This window comes from Bactrocera dorsalis, chromosome 2, assembly GCF_023373825.1.
Source record: "Bactrocera dorsalis isolate Fly_Bdor chromosome 2, ASM2337382v1, whole genome shotgun sequence".
In the NCBI taxonomy this organism is placed as follows: Eukaryota; Metazoa; Arthropoda; class Insecta; order Diptera; family Tephritidae; genus Bactrocera; species Bactrocera dorsalis.
The window spans coordinates 99,359,195-99,386,148 of record NC_064304.1 but is presented as its reverse complement, the minus strand read 5'-3'; the positions used below and the strand labels follow the sequence as shown (position 1 = coordinate 99,386,148).

General features: G+C 34.6%; 1 protein-coding gene and 2 non-coding genes across 3 annotated transcripts in view; 1 reads left to right on the top strand and 2 right to left on the bottom strand.

Moving 5' to 3' along the window:
* Positions 1–9,024, bottom strand: part of LOC105231501 (G protein-activated inward rectifier potassium channel 3) — an 82,903-nt gene extending 73,879 nt beyond the window's left edge. The window contains exon 1 of the mRNA XM_049447560.1: positions 8,883–9,024. The gene's annotated coding sequence lies outside the window, so the exon portion shown is untranslated. The remainder of the gene's footprint in view (positions 1–8,882) is intronic.
* On the bottom strand, positions 1,330–1,402 carry Trnaa-agc (transfer RNA alanine (anticodon AGC)). The gene has a single exon. It is a non-coding gene; the product is annotated as a tRNA-Ala (tRNA).
* Trnaa-agc (transfer RNA alanine (anticodon AGC)) lies at positions 3,186–3,258 on the top strand. The gene has a single exon. It is a non-coding gene; the product is annotated as a tRNA-Ala (tRNA).
* Positions 9,025–26,954: the final 17,930 nt, after the last annotated feature.

The window sequence follows — 26,954 nt, the reverse complement described above, 5'->3', positions numbered from 1 at the left end:
CCTAATAACTGTAAACGTATACTCGCAGCAGCCTCACTCAAAGAAAAGCATAGATAATACTCAATTATCATTGACTTGAGTTGTTTCTCTTTGCGCTGCTGCTCATCTGCCGTTGGTGCTAATGCTCAGCATTCTTGGTTCAGTTAAATATTTCTTTAGGGGCTGTTGGAGTGGATGCTCTCATGAATAATCATCATATTTTGAAAGTGGTATATTTTTAATCAGTGTCCTGGTTTGATTCTCTTAATTTTTCATAATAAATTTAAAATGCGATTTAGAAGTACTTTTGTTAACTGTAGTAACTAACAACGGGGTTTTCAATAGGACGCTACAAAAGTAGACCGATAGCAAACGACCCCATATTTCTTCCCCTCTTTTGACATTTCTCTTCAGTAAGGTTTGCTATTTCATCATGGAAGGATGTACTATCCAACAACGAGTGATAATTATTAAAATTTGTGAAGTCAGTGGCCTCAAATTTAAGAGCGCTACATCCAATTTATGGCCGTCATAATCGTCCTGTCAGATCAACAATTCAGTGTCTAGCGAAAAAATTTAAGTCCACAAACGCAGTACAAAATGTTCTTATGCCAGCGAGACAAAGAATTAGTGTCTAGAATATTGCTGCCGCTAGTACATCAATTGAGGAACACCCAAATCAGTCTCTCATAAGTCGTTCTTCTTGCGTTGGGCATCAATGACACTCTGTGACATCGTTGTGGCGAATTTTGCGAAACAATCTTGGTCTACATCTTTACGAGATGACATTGTCGCAACAACTGAAGCCGCTTGATTACCAAAATCTTCATATGTTCGTGAATTTCGACTGAGCTGCAACTCTAAAATGATCCGGATTTTCATTGAAAAATCATCTTCACTGATGAGGCTCATTTCTGGCTGAATGGCTTCGTCAATAAGTTAAATATGCGTTATTGGTCAGGCAGCAATCCACACGCACACCATGAGTCACCATTGCATTCCGAAAAAATTTGGGATTTGGTGCGGTTTATCAGCCGACGGCGTCATTGGGCCGCACTTCTTCTGTGATGATCAAGAACGGCACGTTACTGCGAATGGCCTCAATGATAACCGAATATTTTTCGATTTGGATGATATAGACTGGGAAAATATGTGGTTCCAACAGGACTGCGCCACAAGACACACAGCGAATGTCACCATCGATTTATTGAAAACCAAGTTTGGTGAACGTGTTGCCTCACGAAATGACCCAGGCAATTGGCCACCTCGGTCGTGCGACTTGACGTCGTTAGACTATTTTCATGGTCAAAACCGTTATAAAAAATTTCTTTCTTCCAAAAAGGAATTCATTGGAGATGCGGGGCATCGATCCCCGTACCTCTCACATGCTAAGCGAGCGCTCTACCATCTGAGCTACATCCCCGTTGTATCTTATTTGGCTCAAAACTTTATCACTTATGCGAGTATGCAAACAGTTTTTGAATTCAAAACCTAAATAATGACCACATAACGGCAATTGAAAAGCAATGCAAGAAGTAATTCAAAGCGCTGACACACATACCAATCAATTCCATTCATGTGCACAAAGCCGCTCAACGAGAGCTTAAAAGTTACGGTATAGATATTGTCTAATAAAGTAGGTGTGGACAATATAGCATTTTATAGAAAAAATGTAACAGTACATTGTATTCAACATTGTTTGAGAGTTTCAATCTATAATATACATATTTATTTCAATCTACATTGTACTGGTGAGCCTAGATAATATTGCCATCTACTCTAAGACTTACATACCATTTTATTTTGACTACTGTCTGCACGGCCACATAATCGTTTCGATCTATAGTTCATGTATACTTATATTCGAACTTGGCTTGCATGTTTATTAGAAGTACTGTGGAACCAGCTAACGAATAATCAGCAGTTAAAAAAGCAACCTTTCAAATTACTAGGTATACCAGCATGTATTGAGACTTTTTTTATGAAAATGAAGTACCAATTTCTAATGGAAAAGTAAAAAAATGCATTACATATTTTGACCACCTTTCTGGCAATATGTGGATACCATGACAATAGAAATGTTCTTTGCCCTTTGAAGCAAATCAATCAGAAACCCCAATTTTGGATTTCTGCGTAGGAATCAAAGTGCTACTCAGTCAATGCGTGTCCCGTCGATGAAAACAAATGGTAATCGGTAGGAATCAAGTCTGATGAATAAATTGGGTAGGGTAGCAACCAAGCCAAGTACTTTGATTATACCCTGAACCGATTTTGCTTTGTGTGCACGTGCTTTGTGTAATAAAATTACGTTGCCTTGCCTTTTGGCCCATTCTGGTCGATTTTCAATCAATACATGGTTCAGTTTGAGCATTTGTTGCCTGAAACGATTAATATTAACAGTTTCAGCAGGTTTTAGAAGCTCATGATATGCCACATCCTTCTGATGTCACCCAACACAGAGCATTGTCTTCCTACCGAAACCGATCTGTTTTTGCAGTCGATATGGATGGTTGTCCCGCAATAATCCTTGATTTTCTCTATTTAGGTTTCTAAAAATTAATACATTTTTCATCGCCAGTGACAATTCGATGCAAAACTGATTTTCTTTCGTGTCTTTGAAGCAAAATTTCACAAGTGTTTTTTTCAGTTTTCCATTTGTCTTTCATTCAATTCATGTGGCACCCATTTTCCTAACTTATGGTCTTACTCATAACTTTCAAAGAGTCTGAAACTGTGCAACATTTAACATGGTTGTCATTTGCTTTTGACTGAAAGTATCAACTTCATCCATTATTGCTTGCATTCCGGCGTCTTCACACTTTTGTGGTGGTCTTCCACGTTCTCTCTCATATCAAAATCATTATATGTATCTAAATCGTTCAAACCACCTTTGAATGTTGCCTCTGTTAAAGCATGATAAGCATGTGCCTCGGCAACCATTCGTTGCGACTCTGCAACACTTTTCTTCAAATGGAAACAAAACAAAATCAATGCTTTCCGCAAATCATCACTTTTTGCTAGAAAATTTCTCACTGTAAGTTGTTGGTTACCGTACTATCGGTCACTACTGTGTTACCACTTTTGCTTAGCAACTACATTTTGCATTACATAACATTTGTCCGTTAACCGTTAAATATCCGTTATGTTTCTTTTGAAACGTGTACGCGAGTGCGTACAAATGGGTAGTTCAATATGGTAATATTAACGGGGATGTAGCTCAGATGGTAGAGCGCTCGCTTAGCATGTGAGAGGTACGGGGATCGATGCCCCGCATCTCCAGGATAAGTTTTTTATTATTAGTAGTAGTTGGGTTTCAAAACCAAAAATTTCCCCAAAATTTCACTTTACGAAATAATATTTAGTAAATATTTTAAACTTAAACTCGTTGATTATATAAATTAGTTAACATATCATGACTGAAAAATGTTAAAGTTCCAACTCGCTTATTAGTTGGCGAGTATGAAACGAATGCACAACTCTGCAATAATTATTGAAAACTATTAAAACGAAAGACTTAAGCACCAAACTTGTAATTATGCTACTTTTTAATGGGTCTTCCATAGTAAAAGACAATCAGAATGCTGTTTTCCATTGAACGAAATTTTGGAGGTGGCGCATCGAACAAGCAATTTGAAAACAATTATATGTCAAAACAAAATTAAAATATTTATGAATTTCCATAAAATATAAGTGTGTAATGTAAAAACTTTTTATAACACATAACCAGTTACGTAACAGTTTGTTTTATTAAAAAACCTTCAAAAATTCAGTATTTACAAGTAACAGTACCTACAAGTGTAAAAAAAGCATGCAATAGTCTTCAAGTATTTGCCATATATACAAGTAGTACACACATACTGCTCAAAACGAGTATTGCGTTTACAGCTTTTTCATGATTATTCAGATATTATTTGTACTTCGCACTAGCCATTAAATTATCGCGTTTCTACTGTATTGAGTTTCGCTTTAACAAGTTTTATGTAACTCAATTTTCCCTTTCCGTTTACTGTTACAATTCGAGGAATTCTTTCCAGTGAAACAAATATGAATATGTATTTAGAAATGCTTATTAGTTTGAGCAGCGCTTAGTCGGCATTGAAATAGGCAGTCGGCAAGTAAATAAAACAATGAGTACAACTAAAATCATTCGATAAAATTACTATAGGAAACTAGTATTTTAATGCATCAATATAATCAAAGTTAACTCAAAATTTTTTAAATGAATATTAGATGTACAAAAATAATGTTTATAATAAAAGCAGCATGTAATTTTGTGGTTGTCGTTCGCCTTCATTTTTGGTCATATTTAGCGAAGTTACATACAAAAAATGATAAGCAAAGACAGAAACCAAATATTTTCCTGAGAGACCATTTATTTATACTTATTACTTCCCAATATCGAGTTAGTAGCACCTAGACTCCTTCTTTCAGTAAAGAACCCTTTTTTATACTCTTGCTATCTGTTGCTACAGAGTATAATAGTTTTGGTCACCTAACAGTTGTATGTATCAGCGAAAACTAAGCGAGATAGATATAGGGTTATATACATATATATAAATAATCAGGATGACGAGAAAAGTTGAAATCCGGGTGGCTGTCTTTCTGTCCGTCCGTCCGTCCCTACAAGCTGTAACTTGTGTAAAAATTGAGATATCTTGAAGAAACTTGGTATATTCGTTCCTAAGTAAAAAAAAAGCGTTAAGAGTTCATAGATGGCTAATCAGACCACTACTACGCCCACAAACCGCCATTAACCGAAAAGATCTAACGTGACATAACTAAGCACTAAATTAAGATATAAAACTGTAATTTCGCACAGGTGATCGCAGTAGCAAGTAGCGATTGTGGGGATTTTTTTTTTTTAAGTGGGCTTGGCCTGCCCTCTAATAAGTTTAATTTATATATTTTCTAAACCAAAAAATTTACCCCGCTCAAATACTATAAAAACTCCTACCGACAGCGTGGAAATGGATGAAATCGGATGATAACCCCGCTCACTTCCATAAAACGGTACTGCTAAACACTAATGTATTAAATTATAACTGTGTAAATTTCATGTAACCAACAATTTGTAGTTAATTGATTTATATCCATTTATAAAAGGCAATTTCATGAACGTAATACTCGTAATCGTTTTCAAATTAGCCATGGAAAATTTTGCCCATTGACGTCAAAGCGGCGTATTATTTAATATTTTTTCTGAATATCAGCGATTTTCATAAACTCTTTATTTATCACGAAAATTTAATTTTCTCGGTATATATTCCCAATAAGCAATTGTAAACAAATGCATGTAATGCGGGGTGTGTGTGTTTGTGCCGTGAGCGATCCTGACTAGTGTTAACATAATGAAGCATTATTATTCAGCCAGCACGCAAAGTAATGAAATTGTGTCAGTCATTTAGTATTATAATTTCTCTTTTCTTATATTTTTTCACAGTTTCATTTATTTTTACTTCAATGCATTGCAATTACATGCGACATTCTTCAAAAGCATCACACCGAAAAGTAGCAAATAAATTAAATTTAATACTTATGACATCAAAAGCTGCTGCGTATTTATTAGATTTACTTGCATACCGCAGTCACGTTGCTTGAGCAGCCAACGCGTTTGTTATCACGCGGCTTTTGTTGGCAAACTTTAGCATGCACCAGTGAATAGAGTAGTTTGTTCCCTTGCTGCGCAGCACAGTGTAGCAAGTAAGTGATTAAATTAAAAAAAAAATGGAATGCTATATAGTGGCGCATTTCAATATTATGCTGGTGAAATATTGTGTAGTCGAAAAAGTCTTTTCGTATTTTGTCAACTGATGTCATTACAGTCGTATGTACATATATCTCCAGTGCTACCAATCACATTGTGTCATACCATATAGCTTTGGAAAGGTGAGATTATAAGTTTCATTTAACCAAAAAAAATTAAATTCGGTGCAGTTGAAAAAAAGTTACAGCTCTTCAAAAAAGGATGAAAATAATAAAAAAATTCGAAATATTTTGAAATTTTTGTATAAAAAGCAGAAGAAATCCACGCAAGCAACCAATGAAATTTTACAGTTTACAGAGACGATGCTGTCTCAGTTCGTTTAGCACAACAATGGTTCGTTCGCTTCCGCTCTGGAATGGTCGACCAAAGTAGGACATATTTATGTATTTATATATTAGTATACATATAAAAAAATTAGTTAAAATTTTATTAGAAATACGAAAAGACTTTTTCGACTACCCAATATATAATTACTTCGACGGCTTGAAATTTTTGGGATAAACATGACTGATTTACCGGATTAGGATTAAAATTTTCATTTTCCGAGTTTTAGGATTAATGACTTATTTTTAATGTGCCCACGCGTTATGAGGAACCCTATTAGTAGCAATTTAATAAATGATATTATAAAATTATATTCCCAAACCCGGCCTTCCCCTCCCCCTTCTAGTATAATGAGTAGTTTTCTAGCTCATCTAGCGTCACTTTGCTAAGTGTCATGTTTTATATTTATTTCGGACACAATTTATTTATAAATAATCTCAGGTACCACGCGGCGTATGATCAACAAAATGATTTGTTTTAGAAACCATTTTATTGCAATCGTTTTCTGTCTTATACCCTAAAATAGCAGAGAATAAAGTTGTTTTTTAATTATAGTAATAAATTCGAAACGCATTTAAAATGCTATTAAAATGGCCAAACCAAATGGTGGTTGCTGTGAGAGAATATGTAAATATTTATCATTTCAACTAAAACAATAAAAAGTCAAAGTCTGCTATGCAGCATTTAGCTGAATTCGCGAAATTTTTCAAAGCTTTCTTTAATACATTTTATTATTTAATATATTAATAACAAATTTCGCAAAATTATATGTCATCAATATTATGCTTATCGGCCCGTTTAACCAGATTTGGAGCGTGTTAATAAAACTTACTTCCATTAAGAACTAAAAGCTGACATATTTAGTATGTATATTTGTGCAAACACCATAAAAAAATATGACTTTATTAGCATAAATATGCAATCAATTAGTTTTCAATTTATTTCCTGCGACTTAATTCTATTACGTTTGACAAATAATTAATTAAATGGTTACAATAAAGACTTGGCGAGCGTAATTAATGAATGTTTACTCATTTATAAATAATTGCACGAGTGTACACTATATTATATGATAATTAGTAGTCAGAAAACCGGATATGCATATTACAAGCAATATTCTGCTTTTATTCTTATTTTTAGGCATTTGTTAGTGATAGAATGAGGCTGGAAGAGAGAAGTATGAGTTTTACTACAAAGCGTATATAATATTTAATTGATACGCTTTCTTAAAAAAACTATTTTATTACTTATATCAACACTAATATATTCCATAAGAAATAATGAGCTGAAACTCCCACAAATGCCATCGACGACACGCATTTCCAATACCTCTTCGGTATGGCAATTTATTACTTGTTGCAACTTTTAATTTTTAAAGGCTAATAGCTGACAAATAACACAAATAAAAGAGCGAACAAAAAGCACAAAAGAAATAAAACGAATAAAAAAAAAGAAACACAAATGACAACGGACCGAAACATTTATGAAATGCACAAGTTCTATAAAAACATGCTAAACAAGCCGCGAAGATTCCTTTTACATATTCGTAGTGCAAAACTAGGTCATGAACTTGATAAAGATTTGAATGTATAGAAGAATATGAACTCTTTAGGGTTTGTAAATGAATTTGCAGTTATTTATTAGTACAAAGAACCTAAAGTTTCGCGCTAAAAAAATTTAACATAAAATGTCAGCGAACTCTCGCAAGTTCGTATTATTGCTGTGCTGTACGCAAATCAAACTTTTCTTGCCACATGTACGACCGCTTAAATGGATTTATTTACAAGTAAGAAAGCAGCAAATAAGGCTTGATTTGATTTACTTGATATGAACGGAAAATTATTCCTTCAATTCGAATTGATTGGGCTAATTATCTTGAAAACATCCGCTTTAAAAGTTGTTGGCTGCAAAACGTTTCATAAAATAGCATAAGTTTTCAATGAAAATTGTTTATTAAATTTTCAAAAAAAAAAATATTTCTAAATTTTCTAACAAAAAATATATCAAAAAAATTATGTAAACTTTCGAAATGGTTATTTTATCAAATTTTTAAATGCATTATTCACGTTTAAAAGTTGAATAATATTGAAATTTATTTATATTTCCGCCATCACATTTTTGCGTGACATGGCGTATAAGTGATATGCGAGTCGACTTGGAAGTTGCTGTTAAAGCAATTATAATTAGATTTAAGTCAGATAATTTAATATTAAAATATGAAAAAACAAGAAAAATGTTAATTTCGTTTGCACCGATGCTTTAATACCCTTCACAAATGCAAAAGGTTACCTACAAGAACTTTGAACGGGCAGTTTGTTTGATAGCTATATGCTATAGTGACACGATCTGAACGATTTATTCAGAAAATATATTACTGCCTTAGATAAAAACCCATGCCAAATTTCGTGCAGATATCTCGTTAAATGAAAGAGTTTTCCATACAAGCACTTGATTCCGATCGTTCAGTTTGTATGGTGCTATATGCTATAGTAACTCGATTTGAATAATCTCTTCGTATTTAAAATCGCTGTTTTAGACAAAAACCCATGTCAAATTTCGTGCAGATATCTCGTTAAATGAAAGAGTTTTCCATACAAACACTTTATTCCGATCGTTCAGTTTGTATGGCAGCTCTATGTTAAAGCGATCCGATATCGACAGTTCCGACAAATGAGCAGCTTCTTGCGAAGAAAAGGACATGAGCGAAATTTCAGATTGATATCTAACAAATAGTTAACAGTTTAATTTATATATATCAAAATTTTCACATTTATTATGCTGTTTATGGTTTCTATAACACAACAATGCTACTCACTTAAGACTTGATAGAATTTTCTTCAGGATAGTGCAATAAAATAAATTAAACTTTAATCACTTTTTATTGCAACCGGTTTCGAAACGGACCTCGCTACACTCGACTTTTGGCGTTGAAGAACGCACTAAAAAGTTGACGCACATTTAAATAATGAAAAGCATCACAAAGTTTATACGTCTTTTTATCTATAGAAACTTAAACCTAATACAGTTACCAGTGACTAATGAAGGCTGAACGACGACATGTAAATACCATGCATAAGCTACAGTTAAATTCCTTATCTCGAAATAAAATTTTTGTTTCGTTAGAACAATCTGTGGCACTGCAGTCTTTTAAATTTATGGCATTTCAACAATTACTTTATTCCAATAAAATATTTGCTTGTAGAATCAGCGAACATTTGACAAATATTAGTCTACATTTTCTGATGCTACAATTTTTAAGACGTAATTTTAGATACCGTAATAGGCAAATAGTTCAAAACACTAACGTGTTCTGGTCATGTCGTTCACTTTATTTTTTCACTTGCACTAATTTACACTAATTTTATGAGGCTGTTTCTTGCAAATTTCGGGTTGCTAAAAGTAAAAATGATAGAAAAACTTCCTAACACGTAGGATTTTTTGTATTGTAGGCAAGAGTCAAAGGTTATAGGCGTCGCATCACCACCATTTACTAAAATGACAAACATATAACCGATAAACACTGGTTACTAAAAACCTAAAATATTAATACTTCCTATACTATGGGAATATTTAAAGTCAAATGCAGACAAAAGTTTCCCGCGAATTATGCGCCAATTTAAATTTAAGTAAATGCTTAAAACTCGGCACATAGTTGCCACCACCCTACATCTACCAATAAAACCTGTTGATATTTTCAGTTTATTGAACTCTTATTATTGCATTTTCGAAAGCACAAATTCTAATGATTAATAGCTGACCTCATTATCGCATTCCATTTGCATATGGTGAATTGCAGTGGACTTTCCAATTATTTCTCTCTTGACGTGCCAATTAAAATGGAAGAAATGTAAATATGTGCACATATGTAGAATGCCACTGCACAACTCTTTGACGTCAATACTCCAAACAAAAGCTATTTATAGGCTGAATATACCGATTTGAGATTTATAAATTGCATCTTAAGACTTTAGTCTTTGAATATTCGCATGTTTCAATTGTTGTTATTCTTTGTCTTATTGTCTGCAGTTGTTTGATTTAGAGGAAAAACTTCTTTTATCGTATAACTAAGATTTATATGTGAAATTTGTTAATAAAAAAAGAATAAATGCTATTTTGTGCACGATAGCTCATTTCTAAAACCCTTAGACCAATAATATGAACGCGCAGTTTTCTTATAAACCTTGAGATATTTAAGAAACTAAGAGAAAATCAATCAACTTTAAGGACAACACCCTCAGCTCTCGAATTGTTTCCCAAAACATACATATGTGACTCATTAATCTGGAGAACTAAGAAAATAAGCGAAACTATTCAAGGTCTATCCAAAGTCGAAGTTATAACCTAATTATAGACATAAGCCAACTCGAAGTCTAACATAAATAGACTTCTTGCGCGTTTTCGGGTGAAAGAAATCTATAGCAGCCGCTAGAGGGCGCTCAGTTGGCATAAGTTTGAATATTTTCATAATTTAAAGAAAGCTTCGATCGAAATATCAACAAAATTTATTTTAGAAATTTCTTTTTTAAAAGGAAATACTAAATTAAATGTACTTATATATTGTGACAAAAAAGTACCCGAAAATTGTAAATAAAACGCAAAATAATTTATTATTCATCAATATTTATTCTGTCGCCTTCAAAGTAAACCCCACCAGATGTACTTAATACCATTCTGCCAACGATTTCTGAAGCCAACGAAGCACTTTTTTTTTTGGAATGGCCTCCTTAAGCGAATTTTGTTTTTTATCTCTTCGACTTCGACTTCGACTGAAAACGGATTCCACGGAGTGGCGATTTCACTTCGGGTAACAAGAAAAAATCACACGAAGCCAAATCTGGGGAAAACGATGGTATTCATTGTGTTATTGGCTTTAAATTCGATCACAATCGTGGCTCATTGCAATGGTGCCTTATCATCGTGTAAATCCATGTATCCAAGTATCCATGAAATGTTCTTCCACAAATCCGCCCGTTTTCGACGAAAGTTCTCATGCAAACGCTTCAATACGGCCAAATAAAAATCCTCATTTACCGTCTGTTCCTCCGTAACAAACTCCTGATACACCAAACCACAAATATAGAAAAAAACAATGAGCATCACCTTGTTTTCTGAGCGGGTTTGACGTGGTTTTTTGGTTTCGGAGCGTGTTTTTCCCTCCATTCCGATGATTGTTGACTTGTTTACATGTCAAACTCATAAACCTATGTCTCATCGGCAGTTATAATGCTCTCCTTGAATGTGGAATCGCAATTCGCACGATCAAGCATGTCTAAAGAGACCTGTTTACGGCACTATTACTGAAAAAAACTTCAGCTTTATCAGGACGAGTCGAGCAAGAGCGAGTCGCGAGTCGCGAGTGATGTTCAGCTCTCTTTCCAACTCTCCAACAGTTGCCTGAAGTTTTTCAAGCACCATATCCTTTACTTTTTAAATATTTTCATCAGTTGAAGAGGAGGAAGGCCGTCCATAACGGGGCTCTTTCTTCGATATATTTATCACTTGTAAAATCGCAAGGCACTACTGAGGTGTACTGACATCAGCAGCTACTGTAAACAAACTGGTTGACAGATCGCGCTCACAATTTGCTTATAATATTTCCGTTCATCCAAAATCTAACAGTAATAATTTTGACATTTGATCCCAAAAGCAAAAACACACCAGGACAGCCATGAATCGCAACAAAAATAAAAACAAGTGTGTTCTTTATAGCTAATTTTCCACAATTTGAACTTCAGCACAGCCATTTGCGGACTTAAGTAGCAACAAATTGCGGAATCCTCAAATAGAAGTTTTTGGGCGCTGGCCTTTGAAGTGGAAAAAGTAGCATTGAACTTTAAGCCAGCGAAGTGCTACGAAGTGTACGAAATCCCTGCGCATAAATACAAATACAAACACAAAGTATAGAGTATAGAGTAAGCTTTCGCTGGAACATAGTGGCTTAAAGTGCAAACGAAAGTGGTAAGAGGCGGGATGAATAAACTGTAAAGGAAAAGTGAAAACGAATGTAACACGAACGAATGTGATTTATATAGTCAATTGAACTGTCTTACACAGACATGCATGTACATACATATATGTATATGTATATGTTCAAATTGTGGAAAATGTGCGCTCCAGTCTCGGCATGTAAGTGCATGTAAGTATGTGTGTCCAACACGCTTTATAAAGCCAATGAACGCGTGTGTGACTACGTCTGCTCGTTTTTAAGGCTCTTCTATGTGTGCGTGTGCATTAAACGGTACTTGTTGACACTTGTAAGCCTGAATGAGTTCATCGCAACAATTTATTTCGTTCGCATGAAAACTGCCAAATCGCAAACAAACAATTTTGCGTACAAACAGAAGTGCTTCATAAAATTATCCTTGTTTCAAACAAGTTTTTATGGCTTATTACAAATGTTTTATGTGAGTATATTTATCTGTGAATGTAATCTTTATGAATTCAAACAAAAAAACCGTTAAGCGGTCCCTTATGGCCCATTCCGACAAAACAAGCAGAAGTCTTGAAGCACGTGTGCAAACTTTCAGATCGATAACTCAAAACTGAGAAACTAATGCGCATATGTATATACAGACAAACGTACAGACAGGCGGGCATTGCTAAAACAACTTAGCTCTTCACGCTGAACATTTATACATACCATACTTTATAGGGTCTCGGGTCCGGTAGTGAACGAGGGCAAGACAAAATAACTCCTGTCATCAAACAAACAGTCGTCGCACGCGCGACTTGACTCCCACGTGACTGTTGACAGTCATATCTTCGAAGTTGTTGATAATTGCGTCTATCTTGGAACCAGTATTACAACAACAACAATGTCAGCCTCGAAATCCAATTCAAAATAACTTTTGCCAACAGGTGCTACTTCTAAAAAAAGGACTATTGAGAATTAAAGTCCTCTCTCGACGAAAAAAGACCAAAATCTAAAAGTCACTCATCATCCCCTTCCTGCTATACTTATGGTGAAGAAGCATGGATTATTTGACGTTACAAGTTTTCAAGTGAAAGTTTCTGCGGAAGATTTGTGGTCCTTTGCACATTGGCAACGACGAATATCGCATTCGATGGAACGATGAGCTGTTCGAGTTATATGGTGACAACCGACATAATGCAGCGAATTAAGAGGCAGCGGCTGCGCTGGCTAGGTCAAGTCGTCCGTATGGATGAAAACACTCCAGCTCAGAAAGTATTCGACGCATTACCTCCATTGCGTTGGAAAGACAAGGTGGAGAAGGACCCCGCTTCGCTTGGAATCTCCAACCGATGCCAAACAGCGGTATAGAAGAACGACTGGGGCGCTATTGTATATGAAACCCCTAAATATATAAATGTATTATAATTTTTAATTTAACAAAATTAGTACTGTGAAGCAACAGTTTGTGTAGCAGTCATAAACATTCAGATTCTTGGAGAGAAAAGAACGCGTGCCAAATTTCATATCGCTATCTCAGATAGACAAATGGACAGACTGACGAACAGATAAACAGACGAACATGACTAAATCGACTCAGGTCGTCACACTGATCACTATATAAATAAGTACATTACACACCTTATAGGTTCTCCGATGTTTCCTTCTGGGAATATACGCTGTTCAAAGTATAAACATATATTCAAGGTCTTGATACTACAAAATCATTTTGGGATATCAAAATCTTAATGCAAAATATACTGCACTTTCCAATGTTACTCATACATAAGGAATTTAGCATTTTTGCCATTGAAGCATACTCGCCAAAGCGCCTAGTCAAACATTTAAAAGTTTCTCATTTTACGCTTGGATTTTTAAAATTTCTGATTTCCTACAATAAATATGTATACATATATGAGTAAACACACTTCAACCTAATTTTTCTGGGTTTTCCGATGTTTTATTTTTCAAATTTGACCCCATTTCCTTTACGACAACTCAGCAATTCGTCACGTTTTCTCATTTACTTTGCGTTGGCAGCCGTCAATGTCAGCGACGCCGCACCGTATTTATTTTTGTATTAACTAAGTGTATTATGGACAACTACTGGGAAGAAAATTCGTTGCTTTCATCAGAATTTCAATGATTTCGCTCTGCAAACGTAGCAATTATTTGAGTGGTTTTGCAGCCACGTGGCTAATATTGAAGATTGAAGGTGTTATACAGCTCGTCATATAACGGATGCTTACAAACGGAACTAAGGAAATGTAATACAAATAGAGAGATGAAACCAGTTGGAGCTATTGTAACCAATATTAACAAAAAAATATAAAAAAAAAAACAATTTAAAAGAAATATTGTAATATATTGATATTTAGTTTGATATATCTGATATTGAGTTTAAAAAAGCTCACCCTGTCCCCACCTTACATGTGGCCATGTAGTCTGCTAGAGAACTAAAATGACAAATGGCTTCAATAGAAGTACTAATGTAAGCATACATATTCTCCTGCACAAATTAAGTGTTTTTTGTGTATATAGTGCGCCAATGTATCAGTACTTAACCGAAAAAGTTCTCGCATAACTTATATGTATATATACACCCACGCATATACATGACATGCATGCAGTTTTCATGCATGTTTCTGAAAAACTTCAATACGTCAAACGAGAGAAATCCACAAGCGCAATATATTTTGCGTTCAACCAAACAGGATTTTCCACAGCATATTTCTTCCTTGACGTCAGAGCTTTAGCCCGTCGAAACGCATCCATACGAGTATAATATATTTCTTGGAAAATGCATAGCGTACTAAGTTAGTCAACCCGAAATAAATCAAATATATCATAAATGTCAAAATGCTTACAGTCGTCAATGTAGACAATCTGACCAAGCGCAAGGATTTGAGTTGAGAGAGTATAAGTACGTATAGTAAAATTATTGTGACTCCTCATACGTCTTCTGGGGAGCATTTAACGCTTACCTGAAACTTAATACTTCTTTTGCTTCCCTCTGTTAGCAGATATTGCAGTTAGTCGTGAGCACTCTATTAGAATAGTTGTTAGATGGTGAAATAATGTGGTTAAATATAGAAATGATTGACATGATAGAGGTTCATACATAAAAGCGAATACGATAATTTAGCGAAAGTGATGGAAAACCCCAAAAATGTAGCATTTTTCAAGCAAAGTAAGCTCATGCATCAGCTAGCGCAATTTTTGCCTAAAAATTAGTTAATTAAAAATTTGCTGAATTCCAAATTCCAGTTAATTTGGTTAACACTGTCTGAGTTTAAGCCAGTTGTACCTATTTATTACTGGTTTGGCAAAACTGATGACCGTATACAAAAAAAGAAGAGTAGCAAACTTAGAATGTTATGCCAGTAAGGGCATTTTCTGAGTTAATTAACAACTAGGTAATTTTAATATCTTTCTAATTCTTTGTAACTCATTGAAAAGCAAGTTAAGTGAATAGCAGAAGTATTTCGCATTCGGTATGTGAATGTTTGCTAATTGATTTGGAGGAGAAGGATTTAATACATAATAATAATTTATACTTGAAGCGGCCTTCAACTTCCTGATGAATTTGAGCATTCATTTCTGCTGCTGAGAAGTATAAGAACGACTTTCTTCTATCATTTTTTTCTACCATATAACCATCCTTCAATACAATAAGCAGCGCCCTCGTCCTTGCCAAATTAAATTAGCATTGAAAGTTGCCATATTATTTATTGAAAATCTTGTTCAGAAAGAAATAATACTAAGAGATACTAGATAGGTAAACGGTGCATTTCGGCACTGCGCTCAAACCACGTTTTGCTATCGGTTACGCTTTTTGTAGACAACCATTCAAGATTTGGTGGGTTCGAAGTATTTTATTTCTGGCTCAATGGGTATATAAAACTGTTACGATAAGCAGCTTGAAGAGATTCAAGAGATGTCATTTTATGCAGGTAAAAACAACGGCTTGGTGCGATTTGTGAACCGGCGGCGTCATTGGGCCGTACTTCTTTCGTGTTGATCAAGACCGGCACGTTACTGTGAATGGGAATCGCTACTGCTCAATGATAACCGAATATTTTTGGCCCGAATTGAATGATATGGACTTGGACAATATGTGGTTTCAACAGGACGGCGCCTCAAGCCACACAGCGAATGTCACAATCGATTTACTGAAACCCAGTCAATTGGCCGCCTTAGTCGTGCGATTTGACGCCATTGGACTATTACGTATGGAGCTACGTTAAGTCTTTGGTCTATGTCAACAAACCAGCGACGATTGATGAACTTCGTACGAATATCGAAATATCGCAAAATAGCAGCAGTCGATTTATGCTTGAAGAACGTCGAAAATTGGGTTCATGGGTGTGGATTTTTGCAAGCATGGACGTGGTGGCCATGTAAAAGAAATCGAGTTCCAAACATAATGGCATCGAATGTATTTTCACAGGAATAAAGAATTTCACTAATACTTTTGTAACACTCTTATTGAAAACCATAATCTTTGACCAAATTGAAACCTGTGTACTCATAATATCAGTAGGCACTTAGACACATGACTTCGTATGGGGACTGTGCACAATAGGTGCACAAGCAAATACGCTTAGCACTTATGTACATCAAATTGATATGTACAACTGTAACGTAAAATTATTTATTGGAAAAGTTTGCTGAGCATTTTCAGCTGCAAGCAGAAGTGCAAGCAAATTGGTAAACATATGTACATATTTGAAGTTCAAGTTTTGCACAAACTTTTCAGCTCCAAAGCCTTAACAGATATGAAGATATAACGCAAAGCATTAGGTTTTAAAATGCTTGAAAATACTGCTTTTTGGAGATGTTAGAAAATTAAAATAGCGAACAAAGATTCCATACCCAGCACCACTGAACACATCGTACTTCAGCACATGAATTTCTATCTCAACCAACAAAACAGTAAAGTCAATAAGACAACAATTATCGCTGCCTTTATATTTATATGCATTATTGTCACAACTGCCCACAACCAGATGCATCCAGCAAGAGAAATATGCATAATTGCGTAAATACTTATGCTGGCAAATAATGACATAAGTGCCCACTTCAAAATGTTGCTTGCTGAAATGATAGCGTTCTTATGCATCGAGTATAAGTGTAGAGTGCACTTATTTAATTAGCTCAAATGCGCATAAAATTTGTAAATTAGCTATTTGATATGCGCTGGGAAAACATTTCGATTCGATTGTTTTTATACCCTCAGCAAAATTTCGGTCCTTAATTGTTTATACAAAAATTATATATTTATATTTATCGGAGGGAAAAATATTCGTTTAGTTATATATTAAGGAAGCTCGGTTCAGCCCTTTTCGAGTAATGTTGGTCACCGAATTTGAAAGCAGCATTTTGAGAAAAAACGCGTTAAAAGTTCAGCCTTGTACTTTTGAAACGCCTTTTCAAATTTGCGCGTAACTTCGAAAATATTCACCGGAACGATATGAAAATTTCTGTGTGTATTTTTAAATACATACACGTACATTAGGAAAATAAAATAAAAACATCCATTTTTGAAAATTCTAACTATATATAACACCTTAAGGAAATGACGCAATCTCCGCAGAACTTGCTCAGATCGGATAACTTTAACATATATCTGCCATATAAATTGACTTTTTGAAGGTTATAATAAATTAACGTTGCTTTTATTTATTTTTTTATTTTGTTTATTTATTTATTTTTTTTTTTTTTGTTTTGATTCCTTGCAGTGGTAATTAGCTTCGTACACATTACTAGCTTCGCTGATTACTGCTGAAGTGCTTAAAGTATTTACGAATGAAATTTGGCGAGTAAATTAAATTTGAGATAAGCTTATCAACAACAAAGAAAACTCTATACTAGATGTATGTATTTGTTATTTATAAGAAGATTAGAAGAACCCATTAGCGTTAAAAACTAAAAAATGAAATGTTTTAAAAGCAATAACAAAAACAATTAATAGAAGTCTTTTGCGACGAACATCTGGAAGCTTCATCATTCGATGCTTCCTTCGTGTTATGAATAAGAAAAAGTTGAATAAAACTATAACAATATCACCAAATGAATTACGAGATTACATAGCTTGACGTCATTACTTCGATGCTAAACGTCATAGCAGCACCTGTTAAAGTGGCAAAATATTTCATCCATACATACAGATTTCTTCAAAACGGAATAAAATGATGATGCTGTAGCATTTGAAACAAGTGATAACTGGAGGAAAACGACTTTTAGAAACATGAGCTTGTAGAAAAAATTAATGAAGCATTCCCAGCCAAATCGTTTGAGTGGCATGTAAGATAAGCTTTGGCCACATTTACACCCTCGATTCAAAGTGCGAATCAGACAAAAGCTGTTATTTTGTATAAATTTCTAAGAAAAATATGGAAGATGCATTCTGGGGTTCATTAAACTCTCATAAGCTTTTGTTCACAAGAAGTTGTGCATCACGAGTAGAAGCCGAACTTCGATTAAAATTTGTCGAAGCTGTTGAGACACAATTACAATGCTGCTTCTTTCTGACCATTTATTTTCCCCTACACAGATTTTAACATCAAAGTGGTCAGATCCACCCCCAACGCTCAGTTGGATGGCTTCCAAACACCAAATAGAGCTAAAACACTCTCCACTCTACACGTATACTGGCTGGGTCTTCCACTTAGTTTTTTCCTGAGCGAATACCGTAACTTCGGACTTCTCATCGTGTGTGAACATCATCCAGGAAGCTACTCCATAAATAGTTGGTCGGTAAGGTGAGCCCCATAAAAGTTTAGTTTTGTCCATAAAATTTTGAAGTAAAACATGCCGTTAATACGGTGTCAAAATAGACTAAACGGTCTAGAACTTCACACCTATGACTACTATTTTAAAGGGATACAAGAACTGTTTCTAAGAAATTAAGTAAGTATAAGTAATAATAATAATACACCCTTCTTTGAATATCACAATTTAAAATTTTCCTTCAAAACTCATAAATAATATGCGAAAATTGAAAGCTTCTATCAATTTTATATCAAATTTATGTGAAATGTTAAGCAAAAAGTGCATTCCATTACAGTACCGTTGGTTGAGAGTGGTGTGCAAAGACGCAAATTTATAATAAATAAATTCACATACGTGTACATATGTATTTATAAACGAGTATTTATCAAAAATGAACTAAGCACATGACTAAAACGTAAATGACGAAAGCAAAAGCACAATAAAAATAAAATTAATTTATTAAAAATAACTAACTACATTCATTATCTGCTATATAGAAAAACAAACAAATATATAGGCATATGGAAGTGTATAAAAACCGAGTTTAGGTCATATATCTTCAAAGCAGCAAAAACAAAGCGAAATCACAATATTAGCAAAGATAATAAATTAAGTTAGCTGCGGCTACTAAACTCTCAAAAAATTTATTACCAAAACAGCAAAAACCTCCTCAAAAAGCAACAAACATTTTGCAGCGATGTCACGCAATTGTCACAAACGGCAAATCTCGACGCTACTCCCCACTGGCCGGTGATAAAAATCTTTAGATAAAATGTTTTTTTTGAGGGCACCGCATTGAAGTGATTGTGCTTCAGTCAGCTCAGGTGCTCAGGTATTTAGCGCTGTTATCTATTTGACAAGTGCGCGCCAACCATTAGACAGTGACTGTCAGCAGTCAGACGACGGCGGTCAGTCGCCAGTCACTAGTAACTGGATCAAGGAAGACATGTGTTTGACTTTATGTAACTATTATTTTTTTTATTCTGATAAAGTTGGAAAACTTCTCGTGTTATCAAATTTTCTCTCGTTATTAAATTACTTAAATGATAAGTTTGTCTGAACTGCATGTGAAGAAGTATGGAAAGGCTAAGTTCAGGTGTTACCACGAAATTATTATGTCAGCGTCTTTATTGATTTGCTTTACAGTGCAGGTGAAAGAATTAGAGAAAATTAAAAATTATGTTATTTAGGAAGTAGGCGTGTTTGTAGTCCGATTTCGCCCATAATTTTGGGTTATTATTTATATTAAAGGTAATATTATTTGCAATATAAATTTTAAAAAGAGTCTCACAATAAGCTGAACCTCTGCACAGGTCTCAGTCCAGTTACCTTTACAGAATATTTTTTTGTTAATTAATATATTTTTGTAATTTTTGCAATATAACACCACAAATTCAATGGGACATTTGGGCCGTTTTCTCAATGTCTGGTTAACAACCATTTGTCAGTTAGGTACTGGTTATAAAAATAGATTATTTAACGAAAGAAGTAGTCTTTGTTAAGTTAACCAAAACCTTACTTACTTACTTACTTACTTAGACCATGAGGAAACGGCCATTCGAGATGTTATTTTATAACAACTGTAGGACCAGTATTTAACGTATAGTAACAAGATTGAGCATAATAAATTTTGTGGGCGGAATCAAATTTCTGGTGCCGAAACATTCAGAATGTTAGAAAACGCTTTCGGTTATATTTGTTTGTCGCCAGTAAGCGTTTTAGATTGTTAGAAATTATTCAAAGAGAGTCGAAACCGCGTTGACGACGAACCACGCCCATGACGGTCATCAACATCAACTGATGATCCACAAGTCAATAAAATGAAATAATTGATGGTTGAAAATCGATGATCTACTGTCAGAGATTTTACTAGCGACGTTGGAATATATTTATACTCGTATTGACAGTTTTCTGCGATTATCAATGTGTGGTGTACTCCGAATTGCTTCTGAGCGGCCAAAGTGGCAACATTCGAAAACTATTTGAGTGTTATGTGTCGTTTGCGCAAACCTATTCATAAAAAGAAGCCGGAATTATAGACCGTCAACTCCTGGTCTTTCCGCGACATAGATTTTGAGGAATAAATTAAAAATTTTAAAATTATAAACAAAGTCTTACCATATTTAACTCATAGTAGTGTATGCTACGTAGACAAAAACGGAGGTCTAGAATGCCACTTATAGCATGCAAATAATAATTTTTTGTTTAAAACTGAAGCCTGTTATATTCATAGAATAACTATTGGGAGTCGTAAGTCTCAAGGCCGTTGATCTCTGATCCCAAATGCAAATGCTTAATAATAAACAGTTAAGCTTAAGCATTTCATGGTCAAAATGCGACATTGTGTGATATGCAAATAAATAATTTTAAGCAATAAGAGTTAAAAGGACAGAGCAAATTTTAAACACGAAAAAATAACATGCATGTCAAAGGATTATTTGGTAAACACAGAAAACAGAAAATTAGCTCTATTTTGCATCTCATTTCAAAACAGACATAACCTCAAAACTTATATTTACTGTTTACGTGAAACATATTTGTGATACAAAAGAGTTATATTTATTGACATAAGATGACAAAATAAATAAACTTGCCGGCGCTGCTATTTTTTCGTTATGTTGCACCGAAACGCGCTGACAGTTGCTGTATTTCAATTCAGCGAACACATATTGACATTCTAATGTTTTCGAATTTGACACTTTGATTGGCGGCATTAACACTTTGTTGTGGCGAAGCTGATTTCAGCTGGATAAATGAGCACTACCAGTTTGATTTATTTCCGTTGTTGTATGTACCATATATTGGGTAGTCGAAAAATTATTTTCCTATTTTGTCAAAAGATATCGTTGCAGTCATCAATCTCCAGTGATATCAATCACATTGTGTCATACCATATATTGTTGGAAAGGTTAGATTTTAAGCTTCATTTAATCAAAAAATATAAATAAAAGTTGAAAAAAAGTTGCGTCTATTCAAAAATGAGTGAAAATAATGAAGAAATTCGCTATATTTTGAAAATTTTTATAAAAAGGGAAGAATGCCAGGCAAGCAACCAATGAAATTTGTGAAGTTTACGGAGACGACGCTGTATCGTGTAGCACAACAATGGTTCGCTCGCCTCCGTTCTGAAAATTTCGATGTGAAAGATGCACCTTGCTCTGGTTGATCTATCGCTGGAAAAGTCGATGAAATTATGGAAAAGATTAACCAGAACCGTTACATGAGCAGCCATGACATCGCTAAGGAACTTAACATTTATCATCAAACAGTTTTGAACCAAAAAAAAGGCTGGCTAAAAAAGAAGCTCAATATTTAGATACCACATAAATTGTCTTTGAAAAAATTAATGGACCGAATTAACATCGGCGATTCTTTGCTGAAGCGAAATAAAATGAAACCATTTCTGATGCGAATGGTAACAGGAGTCGAAAAGTGGAACAAATACAACAGTAATGTGTGAACAAGATCATGGTCCAAACGTGGTGAAGCTCAACAAATGGTCGCAAAGCCTGGATTGACACCACAAAAGGTTATGCTGAGTGTTTGGCGGGATTGGAAAGTAATCATGAGAGCTCCAGCCTGATGGAACGATTGACTCTACATTTTGTTGTCAACAACTGATGAGATTGAAGCAAGCAATCAAAAAACAGGCCAGAACTGATCAGCAGAAAGGGCTTCATCAGGACAACGCTAGACCACATACATCTATGATGACTCGGCAAAAACTGGTAGAGTTTGGCTGGGAAGTTTTGATGTTTCCACCATATAGCCCTGACCTTGCACCATCGGAGTACCATTTGTTATGCTCAATGCAGAACTTCCTTAATGGAGTAAAGTTCACTTCAAGAAAAACCTGTGAAAATTACGTGTCGCAATTTTTCGCCGAGAAACCAGAAAAGTTTTACACTGATGGAATAATGTCTTTAGCGGACAAATGGCAAAAAGTGGTCGACCAAAATGATTCATATTTGGTTCATTAAAGTACATTATAAATATAAAAAGATAAATTTAAGTTTGATTAGAAATACGAAAAAACTTTTTCGACTACCCAACGTATACATTGTCCCGTAAATCACATTAACTTCAACAAGCATAAAATGTTCGGTTACACACACACTCAGCTCTTCCATACTTCTTGTTATTTATATTCATTAATATTATATTTGCATGCACAAATTTTAATAATTTCCATTTTAAAGCTTAAAATATCATTTCCACGCACGTTCTGGTAATAAATACTCATAAACTGAAAGTAAACATTATGCTCGTGTGTGTACATTTGTGTAGCAGACGCCTATATTAAGTACATACTAAGTCATAAAGGCCGTGCAGTGATTTTCTGCGAACTTGCTGTTATGGATGAGAAGCTAACAAATTGGGTTGGACTATTTACATTATAACGGCTTCAATAATCACATATTAAAAGAAGCAGACGCGTATATCGTTAGCATATTCCTATCACTTGTTAGCTGATTATACAGCCCAAGTCTCAACAATGGACGTAACAAAACGTGCTGATTTTCGAAAAAACACTAAACGAAGAAAAACGCTCTTCCTGCATTCCTGGACATTTCTTTAGCATTTAACAACGTCTTCTCGGAATCTATTCTGAGCAGTATCCAACCAATATGTGTTGATCCTGCTATACGTTTGATCAGAAACCTTTGGATCTCTAGACGCATAAGAGCAAAATGGGACGACGCTAATATGACCAAGGGGAAGTCCGTAGAGGTACTCCTCAAGGTGAAATGCTATCTCCGCTTCTATGAACGTTAGTGGTGAATAAACGGAACTTGGAAGGCAAAGCCGCTAAGGTAGTGGCATATACGGACGACATTGCCATTTTAATAACGGGTAGGTGTCTACAAGCCATTAGCAGTATTATGACCACCACTCTCAATGCAATCCAGAACGGACAACGGAGAAAACGGTTCTATTTGTGTTTACAACAAAGCACAAAATTCGGTTCACTTCTATAAATGGACCACAACTCTCTCCCAAGGACCGCACGTTGGTAGTCTTGGACAGCAAACTGTTGTGAAAGTATAACGTGGAAGAAAGAGTGAGAAAGAGAGCATGAGAGAGGATCTTGGGTAGCAGCGCAGCAGTGGAAAGTGTTGCCAGAAGTAAGCAACTTCACTTCGACTGAGTGCCAGGACACAAAGGTATCGAGGCATAAATGAAATAGTTTACGAGACTGCCAAGATTGGTGTGCTGCTAACATCCGAAAACGTGATCCACATTGGGAAACCCATGAATTGTCTATACGACGATCTTGACAGAAGCACGGTGAAGAAAATCAAAACTCGATAAAACGAGCTACCTGAGCGCAAATCTGCAAAAGTCATGTGCAGGACCTTAAATCGGAAGTTCAACAAAATTCCTGTTTGCACTCGATAGAAGAGACTCTAGGAACATGATGATTATACAACTGGTCAAATAGACTGCAGGAAATATCTAGAGCAGGGCACCAGAGAAACAATGGACCATCTTTTGTGCACTTGTCCCGCATTGAAAAGGCTACTCATTAAGCATCTGTGGTCTCCACAGCATGGTACACTGGAAGAAGTATCGACAGCGAGGCCGCAGAGTCTGTTAAAAGTGGCGTCAAGCTCAGGCATCCTAAATCACTCCTCTTGGACTTAGCAAGTGAACTCCATCTGGTATCGCAAAGGACCAAACTAGTATATGCGGGGCTTGTTGACCTAACAGATTAACCTAACCTAACGAAGAGGAAGAAATATTGTTCAACAGAACTTTCATCAAGAATATTCTGTGACCTACCATTGGTTTTTAATTCCTCAGCAATGTCATGTGATTGTACAGATATATTAAGTAAATATAAAGTAATAAAGAATTAAAAGAAAACAACAACTTTCATGTATATCAAATATTACGAATATACTATATGTGCATTAGTCATTGTTTTCCTTTTCCAAGTTTTCCTGCATAAATTTGGAATGATTTTTAAGAATTTATTTGCACACCTGCCAGAGAATCCAGCAAAGAGCGCAGCGGCCAGATCAATTGCCATTGGAAAATCTGCTTATTTTTTTATTTTCTATTTTGATTTCTTAGTGACGCATACAGTTCATAATTCTAACCTATAATTTTTAGCTTAAAGAAAACAATTCTCCAGCTAAGCATCGACACCCAACGCATGCTTTATTTTTATTTATGCACATAATGACTTAACTGTAAAAAGTAAACGTAAACAAAGGTGAATTCTCGATTTTCAATACTGCGAAATTAACTAAGAATTATTATCATTACGTAGCTCATTAATAAAGCTTTTTATGCACCATTAAGCAGAGTGAAATTTTTTATTAAGTAATTTTAACTCAATCAATGCCGCTTACGCCCACAATTCAATTGGTCTAAAATCCTTTACACGTGAGAGAACGTAGCTTTATAGACACGCAGCAAAGGAGAGCAACCGGCGCTAATATATCATAATAATAAATATGGAATTCATAAATCAAGCATTATTTATATGCCTACATTCATATTCTATATGTATGATCAAAGGTGGTACGACGTGGCGTATGAGTAACCAAGCTGTACTACCAACTTCATATTTTCCGAGGGCAGATAAGCGTATTGTTTTATGTAAGCAATTTACAGATAAAATTAATTACTATTTACAAATGATATAAACTTTGTTGATAAAAATATATAGAAACATATTCAAAAGCTGTAAAATTCATTAAGTTTGGCTTAAAAAGCCTCCAGTATTCGAAATCTAAAGCTGAAAATATCATTCGCTTGAGAAAAAAGAATTGTCGCTTTCAGAACAGCTATAAGCTAAAACAAAAAAAAAAATCATTACCTTTCTTACTTTTATAGTTGATTTTGTTGGTACAGTATAGTAGTAAATTTTACTATTTTATACCATAAATCTTGTAATAATATTTGTATAAAGAGAACGCTGCTTTAAGTAAACATTAATATTTTACAAATACGTCATATTTTGTATGGTCATTTATGGTCATCATTTTATATTTATATTGCAATTAATTTATTTTATTTTTCAATAACACTGTGCGCACATAAACACTAAGGATATACATATATGAACATTTAGAAACATACTTTAATTCTCATAATATATATACTATATACACCCATTAAAAGATATTTCAGCTGCTTATAAGCACACATTTTCTTTAAGTTACATACATATTGATGTAAATTATAAAGATTTTTACACCTTAGCTCTTTTACATATACATATATTTATATATGAAAATTTTTCATTTGCTATTTTATATTTCAAATTTCTATTTAGCTATAGCACTTTTTTCAATATCATAAATAATGATCAAACACTTTTATTGAACTGATAATAATTAATCGGCAATAGCTTTAAGTCAATTACTTCAAAATGACTTCCATAAATATTTTCATAGTTTTCACATTTTTTCACTTACAAACAAATAAACTTATTTTTTTTTAGAGTGCTAAAAATTCATTACAACAATTTACCGCACACAAACACAAATTTTCAAAAATGCCATTTTTATATGTAAAATTTTCTTCTACTTTAGAAATTGCGACGAGCACTCGAATGAAACAGCAGAAAAGCGCGACGACACTTGCGGTGCGTGCAAACGACTGTGGCCAACAAATATTGCCATGAAACAAAAAAGTAATTTTCCAAACATTTCACTTTTCCTGCAGCATCAGTGGATACAATTTTCATTTTAGTGGTTTTCATATTTTTATATTAACGAGAGCACTTGCATACGTATGTAAGTGTGTATGTGTATGCGCCGTTGCAGACCCAGTTGGAATTCTGCGTGAGATCTGTTATATTTTCGACATAGATACTTTTCAAAAAGCTCGCAAATTTAATGTTTTACAGTACTTAACATTCCAATACTGTAAAATAAATAGTTGATAGTACTTGTATATAACTAATTTACTTGATTTTCTTAATTGACGAAAAAGTCTTCTATAGTATTAGTTATGTGGAGAGTAGGGTAAGTTTTCACCTGATTTGATTCATATTGGGCAGGAGAAAAACGCGCTCACCCAATTTTATTAAGATATGTCAGTTATCTTGGCCTTAAAGACTGAAGCTCGAAACTCTTTCTATAAGATACATGGGTCGAGGAGAAATATTGATACGATTGAACCCAAATTGGACAAAATATTATTAGGAAAGGATTCTCTCCTAAGTTTTAGCTCGCTATAAATATG